At 44.2% G+C, this 13,155-nt stretch overlaps 1 protein-coding gene across 2 annotated transcripts in view; it reads left to right on the forward strand.

Annotated features, from left to right (window-relative positions):
* The first annotated feature begins 7,755 nt into the window (after positions 1-7,755).
* ASAP1 (ArfGAP with SH3 domain, ankyrin repeat and PH domain 1) overlaps positions 7,756-13,155 on the forward strand; it is a 136,299-nt gene continuing 130,899 nt past the window's right edge. The window contains exon 1 of one of the 2 annotated variants that reach the window (XM_060277613.1): positions 7,756-8,218. The gene's annotated coding sequence lies outside the window, so the exon portion shown is untranslated. The remainder of the gene's footprint in view (positions 8,219-13,155) is intronic. The other variant, XM_060277616.1, reaches the window with a different exon arrangement.

Here is a 13,155-nt window from a genome sequence, read left to right on the forward strand (position 1 = left end):
ACGCGCGGGTTCCGATTCGGCACTTCTGTGCATGCGCAAAGCGTAATTTAGCACTTCTGCGCATGCGCAAAGCGTAATTTAGCACTTCTGTGCATGCGCATGAGCCGAAACCCAGAAGTAACCCATTCCGGTAGTTCCGGGTTCAGCACTGAGCACAACCTGAAAAGACGCAACCTGAAGCAGCTATAACCCGAGGTATGACTGTATATCTGTTTGCAGCCTGGGGCTCCTTGGGAAGGAAGAGCAGGACAAAAATTCAATAAATAAATAAATTTTGGCTGCCATGCATGAGTGGGGAGGGGGTGCAGGGAGCTCATCTCTTGTGAATTGGAGGCCAACCTCCATGAAATCCAAATCATTTCGAGACCTTATCAGCTGGGAGGACTCGTACGTTTGCATCATTTGTAAAGGATGTAGGATTCGGCTTTCCTTGCCTGAAAGCATGGGTTGCCTTGGTGCAGAATTTTTGCAGAAGGAGGGGAGGATTTAGCAGCGAGCACACAGAAGCCTGCCTCTGTGTTTGTTTGTTTTACTGTGAAACGTAGCACAGGACCAGACTGCTAATCGGGTTAACAAATGCACAGCGCTGCCTTTAAAGGCACCCTTGTTAAATGCCATTTCCGTTGTGCTTTTCTGAATGAGCTCTGGGCAGGGGGGGAAAAAACCACTGGCACATTCATTGCCCCGATACCGGAACTCGAACAGAGTTTGATGTGTATAAGGGACCCCCCCCCTTTCCACCCTTTGCTTTCGTTCTGGGAAAAGGAAAACCAGCAGGGATGAAGGCCCTCAGGAAGCCTCCTTGATTGCTCATTTGGAAGAAAGTAGCGAGAAGGGGCTCGGCGCTGGAAGCCAGGCTGCAAAGCGGCATTGTTCGAAACCCAGCGAGGAGTCCTTAAGCCTGTTAAGTGCCGAATATTGCGACTGAAAACTCTGTTTATGCAAGAACGGGGCTGTCAGTGTTTGCGCTGCCTTTTCATATGTGGTTTTAGTCAGTTCTGTGAGAGTTTGCCAACCATCCTAGCATTTTGTTGTGAAATCCAGCATCTAGAGTCACACAGCACATTTGGAATTTGGCTTTTCATCGCTGTGTAGGTTAGGTGGGGAAAGAGTGTGCAGAAATCGAGACGCTGGTGGGAACATCTGTCAGGCGAGGGCGTCCATCTCTGCTCTGCTTAGTCTCTGTGCTCCAAGGGAAGATTATGCAAGCTATATTATTGCGGTGCATAGCAATTTTCCTTTTACATGTGGTGTGTGTGTGTGTGTGTGTGTGTGTGGGATTGAGAGGGAAAAGGAGAGAGAGAAAGAGCAGGCTGAAATTTCCAGGACAAGAACATCCTGATAGAAAGTTCAGCCCTAACACACAGTAAACAACTAGGTCATGCTCTCTTCACATTTCACAATGTAAAGGCGGCCTTGGTCTGGCTGCGCATCCTCCGCCATTTCATGCAGAAGCAAAGAAAGGGCAGAATTAGGTGCCATATTCAGCATATCCAGAAATACTGCCCAGCATCTCTGCTTCCCGGTAGCTGACCAGATTCTCCCAGAAATACCATAAGTGGCAGAAAGGATGGAAATAGCCGTCCCTAGCACATGTGGGTTGCTGTCAAGTACAGGAGTTCCCCTCTCCCTTCCGGTAGCTCGTCAATAAGAACTAACGAGCATTTGGTAGATCTATAGTCCTTTTATTACAGCATTATGTTGCAAGCACAATCAGGCAAACCTCCGCAAGGATATCAGTTGCCTCCTCTGACTCCTCCCCCTGACTTCCTCAGCAAGAAGCGTGCCAGCAGGAAGTTCCTTTCCCCCCTCCCCTGCATCTCCTTTGTTCTCTGACACTCTTGGACCTCCAAGTCTGGGGGGAGGGAGGGAGTTCCCTCCCCCCACTCCCTATTGATGTATCGCCCAGATGCTCCCTCCCTTCTGGTTGCTTAGCTACTATCTCATAGCTAGGTAGCTCCTCTCTCAACTGTGCAGTTTCTGTGTCTGTCTGTCTCTCTGCTTCTGGAAACGGGGGGGGGATACTGCCCCTCCTCTTCTCTTAGGAGCTGATCTCCCTGCGATTGCATTCCCCAATCTTCTGATCCAGACCAGCCCCTGACAGCCTCAGAGGTCTAGTGCCCCTAAGCATGGAGGTTCTGCTTTTTTTTTAATTAATTGCTGTGTCTAGAGGAGGAAGATAAAGATAGAGAGGAGTCTGGAGGCTAAACCTTATGAGGAAAGAGCATGAGAACGATTGTGGAATAGGGATATAAAATTTACAGCATGTTATTGTCTAAAAGTAAATGATATGAAAATGATATGTTGATGTTATCTAACACCAAGTAAATTGGCAAAACTGTATAAATCTAAATCAAATAAGTGTTGGGAATGTAGAGAGAAAGAAGGCTCTTTTTCTCATATTTGGTGGTCTTGTAGTAAGGTTAAAGCTTACTGGGAAATGATATATAATGAATTGAAAAGGATGTTTAAAATAACGTTTCTTTTAAAAGCCAGAAGCTTTTCTTTTGGGAATTATGGGAGAGAACTACCTAAACTGTACAGAAATTTATTCATGTATGCCAACACAGTGGCAAGAATGTTACCTGAAAAGGAAGAATGGATACAAAAGCTTATGGAATATGCAGAAATGGCGAAACTTACCAGAAGAATAAGAAATCAAGATAACAAGCTTTTTTATAAAAGAATGGAAATGGTTTGTTGAATATTTACAGATAAATTGTAAACAGATAAGAACATTGGCTGGATTATTGTAATAACCTGCAGTTTCATAAGAGTGTATATTTAAAGTAGATGAATAAATGAGCAAGTTAAATGAACTTGGATATGCAGAAGATATTAAAAATAAATTTAAGAAACCGCAGAAAGAGGGGGAAGGAAGTCGAGTTTTGAAATGTTAAAGTGATTGTAAAATTAGTGAAATGTATAAATCTGAAAATCATAAATAAAAAAATCCCCAAAAAGACCACACACAACAACTTATGAAGAAAGTTTGAGGGCATTTGTAGCCTCAGGGAAAAGGAAATAAAGGGGTGAGATGAGAGGCATCCTCAAATGTTTAAAGGACTGTCACACAGATGGGGCCATAGCTCAGTGGCAGAACACCTGTCCTGCATGCAGAAGATCCCAGCTTCAATCTTGGTGATGGGAGAAAGGCTTTGTGCTGGCTATCAGGCAATGGCGTGTTGCATTTGCCTTGCCCCACTCTCCAGCACAGTGGCATAACGTGGGTTGCCAGATCCCAGGGCTGTACGGAGGGATGGGGGTAGGTGGGTGGGAGGGAGGGAGTTAAGCAGGCCTAACAGCATCTGTGTCATCCAGGAAATTGGAGCCACAGAGATAAGATAAGAAAAGAAGAAAAGAAGAGTCATTCCATTGTCTGGAGAGATCACTTTCTGGTTCACACGGAGAAGCCATTTTCAATGGAGACCAACAATGGAAGTATTGGGGGAGCAACTTTTGTGCCCGGGGCAACTTCCCTTGGGCCCCCCTCCCCATGCTATATGCTATACCATTGCACCAGAAAGGAGCCGTTGCATTATGTGTATTTTAATGAATTGAATCAATTGGGAGGTTATGAGTCATGGAATTGGGGAGAGTGTGCGCATGAACTCAACAGTGCTTCGTTTATTTTCTGGTCGCTATTTTGTTAACAAAGCTAATATTGTTTTGCAGATTGTTAATGCTGTTATGCTTTGTGAATCCCACAACACAATTGTGCTGTTTTGCTTATTTTCCTAGCTGTTTTGTTAACAGCGTTTTATGGACTCCCATAGTTTTAATGGCGATCTGTTAATGTTCTGTACCATTTGTTGCATTTGTGATGCTCTGTTCTTGCTGTTTATTGTTTATAAAGATGCTTTGCAATTCGTGTGAAAGAAAAGCGGGCTGTAATCCATTAAACCACATCAATCCCTGGCAACTCCAGGTAAGGATGGGAGAAAACTCAGCTTGAGATTCTGGAGAGCTTCTGCCAGCAATGAAGGCCATGCTGAGCTTGATTGACTGACTCAATATAAAACAGCAGCCAATGGGCCTGGAAAATGATGAAGTAGATTTGTGCTGTGTTGCTTCAGAGGGGAGGACCTGAACCAACAGGTTTAAATTACAAGAAAGGGAGTTTCGAATGAGCATGAGGGAGAAGTTCCTGACAATATCTGTAATGTATGCACGATTATTTAAATAAGGGCCTTTTCAGAGAACCAGCTATGGCCCAGGCAAGCAGCTCCTGTAGAGCTCGCTCAGAGGTGTGGCCTGGCTGGAGGAGTTTGGTTTCTACTGTACACAGGCTCCAAGCAGGAAACTCTATCCCAGGGTCATGGGTTCCAGTCCCACGTTGGGCATAAAGATTCCTGCATCACAGAGGGTTGGACTAGATGATCCTCATGGTCTGGCTATGGGGAAAAACCACCCTGGAAACTCATTCATTTGAAGTTTTTAAGCAGAGGCAGAATTAGACTAAACCTAGTACAAAAGAAATCTACATTACAAAGATTAATTATAGAGAAAACAAGGAAAAAGAAAAGGATATGTATACAACAAATTGTGCATAAAGATATAAAGGAAAGATAAATTGCAGTAAGTTTACTTGGAAGTCATCTAAAGTTAGAACTTGGATTATAAGTTAGTAAGGGATAATAAAATGTGCTTTGTATTGTAATTAGTGTTAATTTTATGTTCGTAAGTATGTCTTTTGTATGTTTGTATTTGTGTGTTATAATTTTGTGTTTTTAAACAATAAAAAATTATTTTTTAAAAAAATGAAGTTTTTAAGCAGAGCCCTGCTTAAAACCTTTCTGCATCGGTGAAGGGTTGGGCTAGACGACCCTGAAATACTTTCAAAATTTATGGTCCTATAATAGACCTATCCATTCCACATTTCAAGTAACCTATGCTAGTGGGCAGTTTTTTTAAAAGAAGTCTGAAACTGCAACACGAACATTAAATAAATATCAGTATGTCTCATTAACTTGATGGCACGGGGTAATAAGAAAGAATGTACACATCGGGCCAATTTAAAAACCATTAAGATTCTTAATTCTTTAAGAGTCTCCTTCCGTGCTGAAAGCAAAACAACATTGCGAGTGAAATCCTTGTGTATTTGTGGCTGCTGAACTTTTTGTGCGCACACACACATGAATAAAGCAGGCATCTAAATGCTTGAGGATTAGATACATTTCATTCTGAGTAACTATGTCGAAATGCCTGCTGTTTCCTTTGGCTCTCGCCTTTTCCGCTTCTGTTCCCGAACTATTATGTGGCGCTGTTCTGCACAGTTTGACAGCTGCTAAAGTCTGGTGACATTGGTGGGGGCATGCGTGCCTTTGCAAAGCAGGGGAGCCTCGGAGCATGTCCTGTACGAGCCACAGAACAAATGGCCAGTTTGTCCTCCCCATGCCTCCTAAAGGGCACGGAGAGCTATTTTTTTAAAAAGCTTGAGAGAAAATACCCAAAATATAACGGCACCTACCCACTACCCTCGCACCAGCTCTTAGTGCTTTAGAGTCTAGTGGTGCAATAAACAGAAGGGGAGCCAATGGCCCATCTGAGTCCAGCATCCTGTTCTCACAGAGGCCACCCTGTGAGAATCCCGCAAGCAGGATTCGAACGTAACAGCCCTCTCCCCTCCTGCGGTTTCCAGCAACTGGTATTCACAAGCCTTGCCGTCTCCAGCTGTAGCAGCAGAGCAAGAGCCATCACGGCTAATAGTCATCAATAGTCCTCTCCTTCATGAATTTTGTAGAATCATAGGATTGTAGAGTTGGGAGGGTCCCGAGGGTCATCCAGTCCAACCCCCTGCAATGCAGCAATCTCAGCTAAAGCATCCAGGACAGATGGCCATCCAACTTCGGCTTTGAAAACTCTCCAAGGAAGGAGAGACCACAACCTCCCAAGGGTTGACGAACAGATCTTACTGCCGAGAAAGTTCTTCCTGATGTTGAGTCAGAATCTCCTTTATTAAACTGTTTTGGGAATTGTAGTAAGGGGAATGGGGTCTCCTAACACCACTCAGCACCCAACAAACTGCAGTTCCTGGCCTTCTTTGGGGGAAGCCATGCCTGTTTGAAGTGCTTTTTGGTGCAGGATATAGCCTTAGTCGGCAGAGACATCACCTTGCCGACAAAGGTCCGTATAGTTAAAGCTATGGTTTTCCCAGTAGTGAGAGCTGGACCATAAAGAAGGCTGATCGCCAAAGAATAGATGCTTTTGAATTAAGGTGCTGGAGGAGACTCTTGAGAGTCCCATGGACTGCAAGAAGATCAAACCTATGCATTCTGAAGGAAATCAGCCCCGAGTGCTCACTGGAAGGACAGATCCTGAAGCTGAGGCTCCAATACTTTGGCCACCTCGTGAGAAGAGAAGACTCCCTGGAAAAGACCCTGATGTTGGGAAAGATTGAGGGCACAAGGAGAAGAGGACAACAGAGGACGAGATGTTTGGACAGTGTTCTCGAAGCTACGAACATGAGTTTGACCAAACTGCGGGAGGCAGTGCAAGACAGGAGTGCCTGGCATGCTATGGTCCATGGGGTCACGAAGAGTCGGACACGACTAAACAACTAAACAATAGCCTTAGTAGGGAACAGTTAGTCAAATGTGTCAACTTCAAGGGGTCTACTCTGAGGATAACTACCACCCCATGAGTTGTACCCAGCTAAATTCTATACAGTGGTACCTTGGTTCTCGAACTTAATCCATTCTGGGAGTCCATTAAAAAATCAAGGTGCGGCTTCCGATTGGCTTCAGGAGCTTCCTCCACTCAATTGGAAGCCACATCGGCTGTTCGTCTTCCGTAAAATGTTCGCAAACCGCAACACTTACTTCCAGGTTTGCTGCATTCGGGAGCCGATTTGCTCAACAACTAAGCTGTTCAGGAACCAAGGTACCACTGAACAGAGAGAGTAGACCCACTGAAATGCATGGACCCAAGTTAGTCATGTTCGTTAATTTCAGTGGGTTGGACTCTGAGTAGAACTAACATTGGCCACAACCCAATATCTTCTTTTTAGTGAAATAAAAAAAATTCCCTCAGCAGCACCTTAAAGACCAACTAAGTTTTTATTTTGGTATGAGCTTTCGTGTGCATGCACACTTCTTCAGATTCTTTTTAGTGATCTTTCTGTTTTCTTTATGGAATTATTGCAACAGGATCTCCCTTACCAAACACAGAGGGCCAGGAGGATAATAAAATAAATCAACAGGTGACATGCAGAAATTAACCTTTGAGGAAATGACATGTAGGAGCACGTGAAGAAGAGGAGGAATGGTGGCGGAGGGGAGCTACTCTGTGAAATGGAAACAAAGCAAAAAGGAGCCATTGGCTGGCGGGGGTGGGACACACACACACACACACACACACACACACACACACACACACACACACAGCTAATAAGTATCCTAGCATTCCTTTCCTGCTACAAATCAAAGCTGCATTGCAGGGCTGTTTGGCTGGTGGAAAATATTAACTTGCAGAAAATCGCCACGCTTTTAACTAAAATGTTGCCAGGCCCAGATTAAGGAACAATGGGGAGGAAGGATGCTTTCTAACCCTGCCAGATGCTAGTAAATTCTGAAAGAAACGAAGAAAGGGGGAGGAAACCTAACCACCATTCTCGAGTAATGTCATACCGCAGAGACACACGCAAGCACATGGTGGAACGTTAAGAGAGATCCGGTTACAGCAAAGTATGTCCAATTGAGTTTTGCATTCCGCCCAGAGCAGGGAAAGGGTTAACAGGAGAGGTTGCATGTTCACTTAGCAGTGGAGATTATGGAATGTTTATCCAGCATTCAGATTTCCTGTTTAAGTGTTTGGATTTCCTGAAATCTCTTCTATCAGCCCAAGGGGTGTCCAGTGAGTGGCCTCCCCACCCCACCCCCAGCCCCTTTTGGCTCGCATGGTAGACTTTCCTTCCTGCTGCCTTTACCAATTGTATTTGTGTCTCCTTACCGGCCAGGACTTTTATGGATGCAAGTCAAAAACTCTTAGGCTCCCAGAAAACTATCTGTGGATCCCTGGACTTTGGATTTTCTTTCAGTTTGCACCAAGAAATCAAATATTAACCCCCAATTCCTGGGAGTTATCACTGGAGCAGTGTGGACCATTTTTTTCCTGTTCAGCTGCCCGTGGGAAAATAATTTTTAACCTTCAATATGGAATGATGGCCTACATTTTGGCGGGCACTTCTGGAATGGGAGCTCACTGTGGACAAGTCTTGGTGAGTGATCAATGCTTAGTTGAGAGACTGGAGCCCAGCTTGTGTCTCTGCTCCTTAAGTATGGATGTCTTAAATTTCAAATTGCAGGGAAAGTGCTTGTTTTCGCTATGTTGATTGTCTCATATTTTAATTGTCTGCAAATGCTTGCTTTTCCTTGTGCAAAATAAAGGGTGCTAAGCAATTACTTGTGCAACATCAGGAAGGATCACTCTGCATGTTTTTATGCACGGCCCAGAAATCCTTACTCGGGGAGGAGGGGAATCCCATTAACTTTTAAGAACTGCTCTTGTGAGCAAATTTTTTTACAGAGCTGGGCTTGCAGAGAAGCCACATGCTCAAACCCATTGTCTTGATACTGGCAGAAAGTTTAGTTTTCACACTGAGTCTTCCCCACCAGCAAACAAAAAACAAAAAACACCAAACCCGCGCCCCCCCCAAAAAAAGCCTAAAACAAAAACACACACAACCTTCTTCAAATAACTATATCATTATGGATGGATGTGATTTGCATTCCTCACAGGCCTGTTGCAAATCAACTCCAGTTCAGTTTTAAAATTTCTTCGTAATGTCCATGCCTCATTTATTTCTTTTGTCTTTTCAAGTATTTCAGCTCTAAAGGGGAGACTTGGATCAAACGCAAGAAGGGGCTATGAAGTGGCCAGGGTTAGCCACAGTCACTCCTGCTGAAAAATTAGACAGCAATAAAAGTGTGAATATAAAAATTAGTTCTTTGGCTAATGGCTCAAAATTGTATCTGAATGTTTGGGGGGGGAGTGCTCTTTGCATGTAGTGTGTGTGTTTTAATAGGATCATTGTGAAAAGGATTGGATGGTCTCCCTCTGTGCTGAAAGGGGGTTCTTAGGTCCAATCCTGTGCATATATCAACTATTGTTACCTGCAACAAGATCAGACCCTAATTATGCAATATTTCACTCCATAGAGTTATTTTTTAAAATGATATTTTCAACAGTAATCCTGGAAATAATCCCTTTTTTGTTTTTATTTTTATGGAATTTCCATTGTCTGTGGATCAAAAGGGGCCATCTAAAGGGTGGGTTATAAATTTCACAGATAAATAGATGCAAAGCATGTGATGCCAAGAATGTGTGTTTGGTAGAGAAATAACTTTCTTCCACTGACTACCAAGTAAAGTTCTCCAAATTAAGACCACAATCCTATGCAGCCTTAAGAGGGCAGATTTCACAGACGTCACTTATAGAGTAACCATATGCATTTTCTACTGAGAAGTAGAAGGTCCAGTGAAGTTGATGGGGTTATTGCAGTCATAATGAGCTTCTGGGGTCTCGCCCCCACTGTTTGTTGGCATGCTTCTGTGAAAGTCAGAAATGCAGGTTTAGATGAGCCAGCATCAGGTTTGGAAACTGATTCGATGGTAAAGGGAAGCAGAGCCAAGATTGCATTGGAAAGTTGTGCTATTTGTGTGCCCTGTAAACAGATGTGTTCTTCCAGAAATACATTTCACACGCATACCCACCAGTGTGCACCCTAGAAAATGATAATTTTTCCCGGATTTCCTCCCTGGACAGAAGTGTGGTGGAGAAGCCATGATCAGGGAGAGTGGCTCTTCTTTCCATCTCCTTCCACCATCTCAGTTTAGAGACAAAGCGATCAGTGGAGCTGGTAGTGAGACCAGAATGGGTCCAAGGTTGTGTGTGTGTGTGTGTGTGTGTGTGTGTGTGTGTGTGTGTTAATGCCTTTTTACAACTTATATACACACATCATACCATATCCTTCATTTTTCCCTTTTCCCAGGACTTCCCAGTCCATCTTTCCACGGCATTCTAAGCAAACCTTCGTCAGTTGCATATCCTGATATCCCACCTGTTTTTTCTCTCAAATCTTCTTTTACAGTGGTACCTCGGGTTAAGAACTTAATTCGTTCTGGAGGTCCGTTCTTAACCTGAAACTGTTCTTAACCTGAGACACCACTTTAGCTACGGTAATGGGGGCTCCTGCTGCCGCCGCACGATTTCTGTTCTCATCCTGAAGCAAAGTTCTTAACCCGAGGTACTATTTCTGGGTTAGCGGAGTCTGTAACCTGAAGCGTCTGTAACCTGAGGTACCACTGTATTTGATATTATCTGCTGCTCACATGTTAACTCCTACTTTTAGGTTAAATTGAATACAGTGGTACCTCGGTTTATGAACACAATTGGTTCCGGAGGTCTGTTCATAAACTGAAGCGTTCATAAACTGAAGCGAACTTTCCCATTGAAAGGAATGGAAAGTGGATTAATCCGTTCCAGATGGGTCCGCGGAGTATTCAACCTGAAGCATACTTGACACGAAGCATGGGTGTAATTGGTTCCGGAAGTCTGTTCATAAACTGAAGCGTTCATAAACTGAAGCGAACTTTCCCACTGAAAGTAATGGAAAGTGAATTAATCCGTTCCAGATGGGTCCGCGGCATTCGTAAACCGAAAATTCATAAACCGAGGTGTTCATAAACCAAGGTTCCACTGTAGTGTATCTTCTCTTCCACTCTTCTCTTGTCTAGGAGTCATTGTTATTTCTTAGTTTCATGGTCATAAATACTAGTTCTGTGCATTCTATCAATTTATTCTGCCAGGTTTCTTTCGTAGGCACCTCTTTTTCTTTCCATTTTTTTGCATATACCGCTCTAGCTGCAGCTGTTGCATATAGAAAGAGATTGTGTGCCTTCTTCAAGGTATTATCACTCATTATCCCTAGTGGGTAAGGGACCCAGGTGGCGCTGTGGGTTAAACCACAGAGCCTAGGGCTTGCTGATCAGAAGGTCGGCGGTTCGAATTCCTGCGACGGGGTGAGCTCCCGTTGCTCAGTCCCAGCTCCTGCCAACCTAGCAGTTCGAAAGCACGTCAAAATGCAAATAGATAAATAGGAACCGCTACAGCGGGAAGGTAAACGGCGTTTCCGTGTGCTGCTCTGGTTCGCCAGAAGTGGCTTTGTCATGCTGGCCACATGACCTGGAAGCTATACGCCGGCTCCCTCGGCCAATAATGCGAGATGAGCGCGCAACCCCAGAGTCAGTCACGACTGGACCTAATGGTCAGGGGTCCCTTTACCTTTATCCCTAGTGGGAAGGCCTCAGGTCTTTTGGGAAATGCAACAAATCAGGCCATTGGTCCACCTAGCTCAGTATTGTCGACACTGACTGGCAGTAACAGGTCTCTGGGCTTTCAGACTGGTGCTACCCAGAGATGCCAGGAATTGAACCTTCAGCAGATGCTTCTAGTTCATGATGGCTGTGCTCTGCCTCCACTGTCGGAGGGAGTTTACTGAGTGCTCCCATCTCCATGTGTTAGCCCTGATCCTGTATCGCCCACACTAATTTTTCAGGAGGGACAAGTGGATGATTCTCCGATGTCCTCAAAAAATAGCTCTAACAAAGCAGGTCATCTGAATGCGGTCGCTTGCTGTGGGTTTGGCATGTGGTGTTTGGGGGCAGCACAAATGGGAAAGAAGAAAGAAGAGTGTGGCTTGCAGTATAAGCTGTTTTCCTTTCCCCGAAACTTGTGACTGTGCCTTTTTTATTGCAGGAAGGGGGAAAGAGAGCAGCCAGCGCTGTAGATATGGAAAACGGAGGCTCATTTTTTGAAATGGGGCTGTTGGAGCATGAGCTGACACATGGAACTTTGTTTCTATGTTCAGCCCTGGTAAAACACTGCAGAATGTCCGTTCCTCGTGCCTCAGCAAGAGCCAATTCACACAATATGCTCCATAGCTTCCAACATTTCTCCAGTGAAAATAGGAATGTCCTATATAATAATAATAATAATAATAATAATAATAATAATAATAATAATTGCAGTGTTTTATTCTGTGGGTACTCAAGGATGCACAATGCTGACACCTCTCTTTTGTTGCTGTTAAAAAGTGTGGCACTTATTGTAACAACTCCATGTTTTCTAGAAAAACACACACACTGAATAATAGCAACTTTATTATTTGTAGCCCACTCATCGGACTGGGTTCCCCAGCCACTCTGGGCAGCTTCCAACATACACGTATAAAAACATAATAAAACATTAAACTAAAAAAATCCTTCCCTATACAGGGTTGCCTTCAGATGCCTTCTAAAGGTTGTATACCGTAGTTACTTATCTCCTTGACTCAAGGGTTGCATAACTCCATACCCTCCATACCCTCCAACGTTTCTCTGATGACAATAAGGACGTCCTAAGGAAAAGCGGGACGTTCCATGATCAAATCAGAAACCAGGACAACTTCTGTAAATCCAGGACAGTCCCTGGAAAATAGGGACACTTGGAGGGTCTGTATGCTCCCCTACCACCCAGCACCCCCAAATTACGGATTCAGACACAAGAAAAATGTGATACCTGCAAGCATGGCTTTATAATACATCTTTCAGAGGTGCAAGAGCAGCAGCAGAAAGTCCCCGGTTCGATTTCTGGCATCGCCATGTAAGGACCAGGAGAGGACCCTGTCTGAAACCTAGGAGTTAACTGCTGCCAGTCAGTGTAGACAATACTGAAGTAGCTGGACAAAGGGTCTGACTCAACACGAGGCAGCTTATTACAGGTATGGAGGACAGTTTAGTGCGGTCCACAAATTCATGGCCAGTTCGCTCTTCTCGGACTTATGAGTGGATCAGGGCACAGTTAATCTGAATTTCGAAATGCAGTTTTGGTTCAGAAGAAGGGAAAGCTCTCCCGGGCAGCTTGCATAAAATAAACATAACACTGCAATATACCATTTTACTAAACAATAATTCAAAGCAGCAGTTGAAATCGGAGCCGTGTGTAAATAGCCTCTCAAAATTATTCAGAGAAACCAGGGACAGGGTGAGGGGACTGTTCCAGTGAATTTCTACAAAGTTACCCCACAGTTTCTCAGAGGCGAGTCTCCCTAACAGCAGTGGCTTCTTTCTTCCCCTCCCCGTCCCAAGGACCCACGGGCCCACTCCTGCAAATTTG

This window comes from Zootoca vivipara, chromosome 8, assembly GCF_963506605.1.
Source record: "Zootoca vivipara chromosome 8, rZooViv1.1, whole genome shotgun sequence".
In the NCBI taxonomy this organism is placed as follows: Eukaryota; Metazoa; Chordata; class Lepidosauria; order Squamata; family Lacertidae; genus Zootoca; species Zootoca vivipara.